Below are 6070 nucleotides of genomic sequence, written 5' to 3' on the forward strand. Positions count from 1 at the left end.
CTCGGCCTCCACGCTCCTCTTGGTTTGCTTATTCTAAGCTATTTTTTCCTGTGAGTGCACGCCATGTTAGGATGGGAGGAGCAGAAGGGAGGGGTGGGGCAAGCACAACCACGGTCCACCCCTCTAGTATGGTGTGCATGATCATCATCCATACCCCCCATGCATTGTTTCATGGACCGCTGGGCTATCATAGTCAAACCCGGTTACTGTGTAGCCCGTTATACCAGCAGAATTGCCTGTAAGGTTTCATAATAGTATGTACGATTGTATGAAACATAAGTAAAGAAAGAGGCTTGAGACCACGACGTCACTACCATTTTGAAAAAAAAAACCTATTCTCTGGTCATTCTGTTTGCAGAAAGAATGATGATAATCTAAGAAATCAATTTAATTTTCCCTAGTTATAATAATTCTACATTCCAACTATAAACAGATTAGTGATTGCTACATTGCCCACAAATTGCCACCCATAAGCCAAAGAATAATAGGTTTTCCTTGTAATAATTTTTACAAAGGCCGGTAGCGTCTGGCGCTTACCCGGGATTTTTCATGGGGTGTCCCATCACCTTTAAGAGATTTCTCTACTGTACGAAAGTGTGCTTAGATGCCAAATGGTGTAATTTGTTGCCCTTCTAAGGCAAGACTATACTAACATCATTGGCGCCTTTAGGAGTTCCGGGTAAATTTGGGGCATCCAAGTTCATGGTGATGTCACATATAGGGCCATCAGCTGAAGGTCGAAATTCGCTTGTTTCGTTCCAGCAACTGCGGGTCTAAAATTTCTCTACAGCATTGAATACAAGGCGCCAGTTAGATATCTGTACCATGTGGTATGAATTGTCCAATGAGCCATGAGTTCTGTGTGCAATCTTTGTAGAAAACAACAAACATGGCGGCTCCCACGGGCGCTAGTCAGTCTCCGACGCACGGAAATCTACAGTGCTCAGTGCACATTGAATCTGTAAAATTTGAAGCAGTCAAGGCACTGACGAATAAACGACGGACTAAAGTTACTTCCTGCGCTAAAGATTGGCTTAATCTCAGCGGCGGAGACAGTGATATCGCCGTACTACTGATTACTCCATGCCCTACTACGATCAAGCGTGTGTTCAACAGCATAGTAGTATGATGGGGTTCCACGATAAGTGTTACAGGCGGTTCATTGATAGCAAGCACATTGCTGCAAGAAAACGGACAGTTCCAGAGGAGACCCCATATGATTTTAAACGAAGAATTGACGGAAAAGATCGAGGAAACCAAGCAGAAGCTCTGGTGTATTGCCTGTTCAATTTATTATATGTGGGAAAAGAAACAATACATTACTCGGCGTTGCAAACGGGTGCAGGGCAAGCTGCAGCAGGCAGAGACTTTCGATGGAGGTAAGCCTAAGCATACTACACGACTCTACTTGTACTTCTGTGGCATAGTTGAAGTGTTAAGAGAAGTTGCATAATGCAAGATCAGTAGCTCTTGAGGGATAGAATCCAAGTCAAAGGGCACAGTGTTGGACCTGAACATAATATAATTAGTGGCATGGTCATCTGATTTGTTTTGTTATAAGTTGGTAGGAATGGAAATTTGTTTCAAATTCTCCATCTGGGGCACTAGCCTAAGTGTTAAATACAGGCTTCATAGTTTTCTTACTGTGGCCCTTTATTTGAATGATAGAGATATTATATTAGTTAGAAAAATAAGTGTAACAAAGGTGCAATAAGGTTAGGTTTGCAAGGTCTTATGGTCAGCCTGTCTAGCTTTACCAAAATGAACAAGTATCTGTCTCCTTTATTATTAGTAACAGATATAATCTACCATTGTATAATTTAAACCATAACATTAAGAGATACTGTACTGTCAAAAAAGCCTGTTTTAATTCTTTTTTGCATGACACTGGTTTGCAAAATTTGAATGTGTCTTTGTTTGTCCATAGAAGATGAGCAGATCACATGGTATATAAATAAAATTGTCTTAGTTCTTATTTGTTCAAACTTACATTTTGATCAACAGAAAATGCAAAACAATTTGTTTTTTTTTATTTCATTTTATTAAAGTATTGCTTCGACAAGCAGCAGAGCGGAAAAAAGATGAGCCCAGATTTTATGAATATTAGAGGAAAAGACCGTGTTGCCATTGAAGTGAGGTACCACTCTCTATGTTGAAGAAACTAGATACAATTCTTGACAAGGAAGACATACAGATCTTGAAAGGTAAAGTACTCTCTTCAATGTGTGGTTCAGGGGTGGATCTAGGACTTTTGGAATATGGGGGTCCTCCCCCAAGGAAAATTAAAAAATTCTCTAAACGCTTTGAAATGCAATATCAGGTTAATCTTTCCATTGAAATTATTAAAGTAATTTGCAACATATTTCTAGCTGAATTGTTATTATATTGGTACCCCATCATAAAATGTGAGACTCAAAAATATCCAATTTCATGGTACAAGGTGTTCTGTTCATCTCCTCCTCAGAGCAGAGTTTACCACCAACAAAAGATGCTCTGATCCAGCATGTTAAGCGCTGCACCAACCAGGCTGCTATTCACAGTAGGGCATTGCAGCAAAGGATTGATGCACTCTCACCAGAGGGACATGGATGGAAACTTGAAAATGATGGCCTTATAATCACTTGGATGACGAAGCCACCTGACCCAGATGTTTTGCTTCAGTGTGTCAGCAGTAGCTGTAGAGTCGGCAAATGTCTTAAAGGAAGATGTTCCTGAATGAATGCACAACTACCGTGTACAGACCTATGTAAATATAGAAATTGCAGCAACTTCCAAGAAGATGTTGAGATTGTTGATGCAGGGGAAGATGATTTGGAGGATGAACTGTGATGGTGTTAAATCTTGATATCTTAGTCTGAAATTTTAATCAAGTTTGAAGTTTGTGAAGAGGGTTAACTTTTTCAAAGTCATGTTGTCATTATTTTGTTCCCCAGAGTTTAAAGGAACCAGAAAACATGATCTTATTCATATATTCATTTTAGCTATTAGTAGTTTTACGTAGATTACCCTACCTACCAGACACCTTATGATAAATATCCACATTTTCTTCAAATCACACTTTTTTTGCTGAGAGGGGAGGGGGGAGGAAGGTGTTATGGGCATGCTTTACCTCTTGCATATTCACAACTACATTTACTGATGACGATGAGGCAAATACCACGTCCTGAAACCAGTCAGAGGTTTATATACTGTTGTTGGGGAACCATCGCCCCTGACCCTGTTCCAATATCACGGTTCTTTATTGTTTTGCCGTAACATTTCGTTACCTGTTTTATTCATATTGTTAACACGTTTTGTGCATCTGTTCAAGTTTTGACTGAAGGATATTCAAGTCTTTAGTGACTTTTATTTCATCTAATTTATCTTCACCTCTACTACGGAATGGACTTTCCCTTTTCCATACCATATCTGACTTCCATGCAGTGAATTGAAGTGGATCCTGTTATAACTAGTACAACTGTCCTTGGATGAACTTTTAATCACTTATTAATTCCTCGCCGCGCCTTTTGATGAAGAACCTGTATCTTGAATCATCGCAAAGGCCCAGCTCTACTACACCATTGAGTGTATCGACCCAGTCTTAATAGATACATTATTTCTTTCTATCTGGGGCTTAAGTTAACTGTCTTCGTTATTCACTTATTTGTACCATTCACCTTTATTATTCATATTGTGAATATAGAACTATTATTATTCAAAATACCATTCGAAACCTTGTCGATCTTTTCTTTTATACGTTAACTCCATTGGAAACACTTTTTGCAGGAATACGAATTATAAACATGTCGTTTCCGTAACATGGAGAAAGTACCTAGTTTTGCAGAAGACTGTAGAAAGAGTACTAACGTAACGGATATATACCGACTAACTTTATTTCACATCTACGATATGCCATGATGTCTTAGTGTGCCAACTTATATATTGATTTATACAAAAGAAATAATTCACTGGTCTTGGGGCATTGGCACATCTCACTGTAACTAGGGATTTAGCTACATGTAAAGTAGAGGGGGAGGGGGTCACATGTGTAAAACAGTTTGGATGGGGAGTGTAACAATTATGGAGAGGAACTTTTCATTATATGTGTATATTTACCAGGCATGAGACTCTTCCGCGGAAACGCGGATTTCAGATTATTTTGTTTTTCATTTTCGCGTTTTTTCTCGTAATTCGCGTTTTTTATTATTTTTTATTATTTTTTTAATTTAATTTATTTATTTATTTATTTATTTATTTTTTTTGCCGAACATGCTGGACTGTGAAGGGAAGGAACACCGAATTTGACCAGTGGTGGAATCAAGTAGCACAAAGCAAGCAAAAAAGCCTTTTTTTGGTTCAAAAAAGCTAATGGATAAATTATACAAGCAGAAATTCCACAATTTTTTGGCGAGTTACGTGATGTGATAGATTCCATCTAGAGTCCACCATTTTGCATTTAAGCCCACCTTACCTGACAAAAAAATTCTAAAGGGGAGGGGGACACCCCCTCCCCTTAAACCCCTCCCCCAGGACGGCGATCAATAAATTTCAGATTTTTTTTCCCCGGCTCAGTCTCATCCCTGATTTACGCATACATGCACAGACGAAATGCATTCATAACATAGGGGGAAAATCTAAAAATATTTGATTTATTACAAAGCATTATATCTGAGTTTATTAAAAGTGGTACATTTTCATAATTAAAACCCTTAAGGTATAATGTGCAAAAATTGTATTTCATATTTCAAAGTTGAAAATGTGATTTTTTACCATTTTGGCGAAAATGGAGGGGGGGGGGGGGGGCACAACTTGTAATGCCTGAAAACAACCCTCACTGACCCTTAGACCAGAATCCTCTTCCACCATTCTTGTAACCCTGACCCAACTATTATATACAAAAAAATATATCAGTCGTAATTAAACATATAAGAAAAGAGTGGTATGTATGCACCACTGTACCAAATCTAACGTTAGCACATGTGTTCCTAATACCTAGCATCGTAGCACGTAATGTCTACATAACATATCCAATTTCAAGGGTGCGTTACAAAAATACTGCAGGAAATTTTTTGGAGAACTTTTGATATAATGTTTGTGATGCATTAAACTACCCAAAAATGCATTAAAAGTCTAGACCCGGTGTTGCTGGAACGAAACTGATTTTACAGCCACATTTTGAGCTTCAGCTGATGGCCTAATATACACAATCAGCATTGAGCGTGTGTTTTTATTTTGAGGTATCAAAAAACTACACCTCAAGGTCCCCACCCCTACAAAAATGTCTCCTAAGATCTTCGCTTCTTCACGCCTCCATTTTGTGTGTTTGTGACGCTGGCCCCACAGGTTCAATTCCCATCTCGAGTATGGCTGTCAAAAGCTGTAATGTTAGTTTTTTTTTCAACTTCCGGTGCAGTCCAATAGCTGTACTGCAGTTGTTGTTGATTCCATTGTAGTGGTAAGAAATTGATTCGGGTTAACTGTGTTCACTAGTTAGGTTCGACAAGGCTCTCCTGCAGTGGCGACGGACAGGTTGATACCTACTCTCTCAGCATTCCGGAAAGTGGCTAAAGGCTGAGAATTGACTCACGTCTGTCGGATTGGGACATTAAATGACGACCCCGGGAACAGGATCAGATTGTAATAGTTACAAACCTGCCTCTCTTGTACTCTGAGCACTGTGCGAAACTACAAGGAAGATTAAATCACAAACGAGACAAGTCGACAAGGGGCCCCGGTATATAAACACAAAATTAGTATACACGCAAGTCTGGTATATGCAAATTCGGTATACACACAAAATTACTTGCGCGACGACTCTCCATGGAACTGCTACTCTGAGTAGCAGTTCCCTGGACGCACCAATAGAAGAAAAAAAATGAGGCATGTGCAATAAATCTTCCTAGGTAATATGTTATGTTATTAACAATGTTATATTTTTAATCTTAGTTGCTACAGAATACCGATACTGTATCAGCTTATAGGCAGGGACGTACCTAGGACTGGTAGGACTAGGGGTTGTAGGGTAAAAAAAAATCGACTAGGGTTAGTCTTTAAAGCCCATAAATTACGACTGCGGCACAAACTCGATTGC

General features: G+C 39.0%; 1 long non-coding RNA gene across 1 annotated transcript; it reads left to right on the forward strand.

Moving 5' to 3' along the window:
- Positions 1 to 980: 980 nt before the first annotated feature.
- Positions 981 to 3664, forward strand: LOC139970779 (uncharacterized). The gene is made up of 3 exons (XR_011794210.1): positions 981 to 1379; positions 2049 to 2204; positions 2465 to 3664. It is a non-coding gene; the product is annotated as an uncharacterized lncRNA (long non-coding RNA).
- Positions 3665 to 6070: the final 2406 nt, after the last annotated feature.

The sequence above is a fragment of the Apostichopus japonicus genome, chromosome 8, assembly GCF_037975245.1.
Source record: "Apostichopus japonicus isolate 1M-3 chromosome 8, ASM3797524v1, whole genome shotgun sequence".
Lineage (NCBI taxonomy): Eukaryota > Metazoa > Echinodermata > Holothuroidea > Aspidochirotida > Stichopodidae > Apostichopus > Apostichopus japonicus.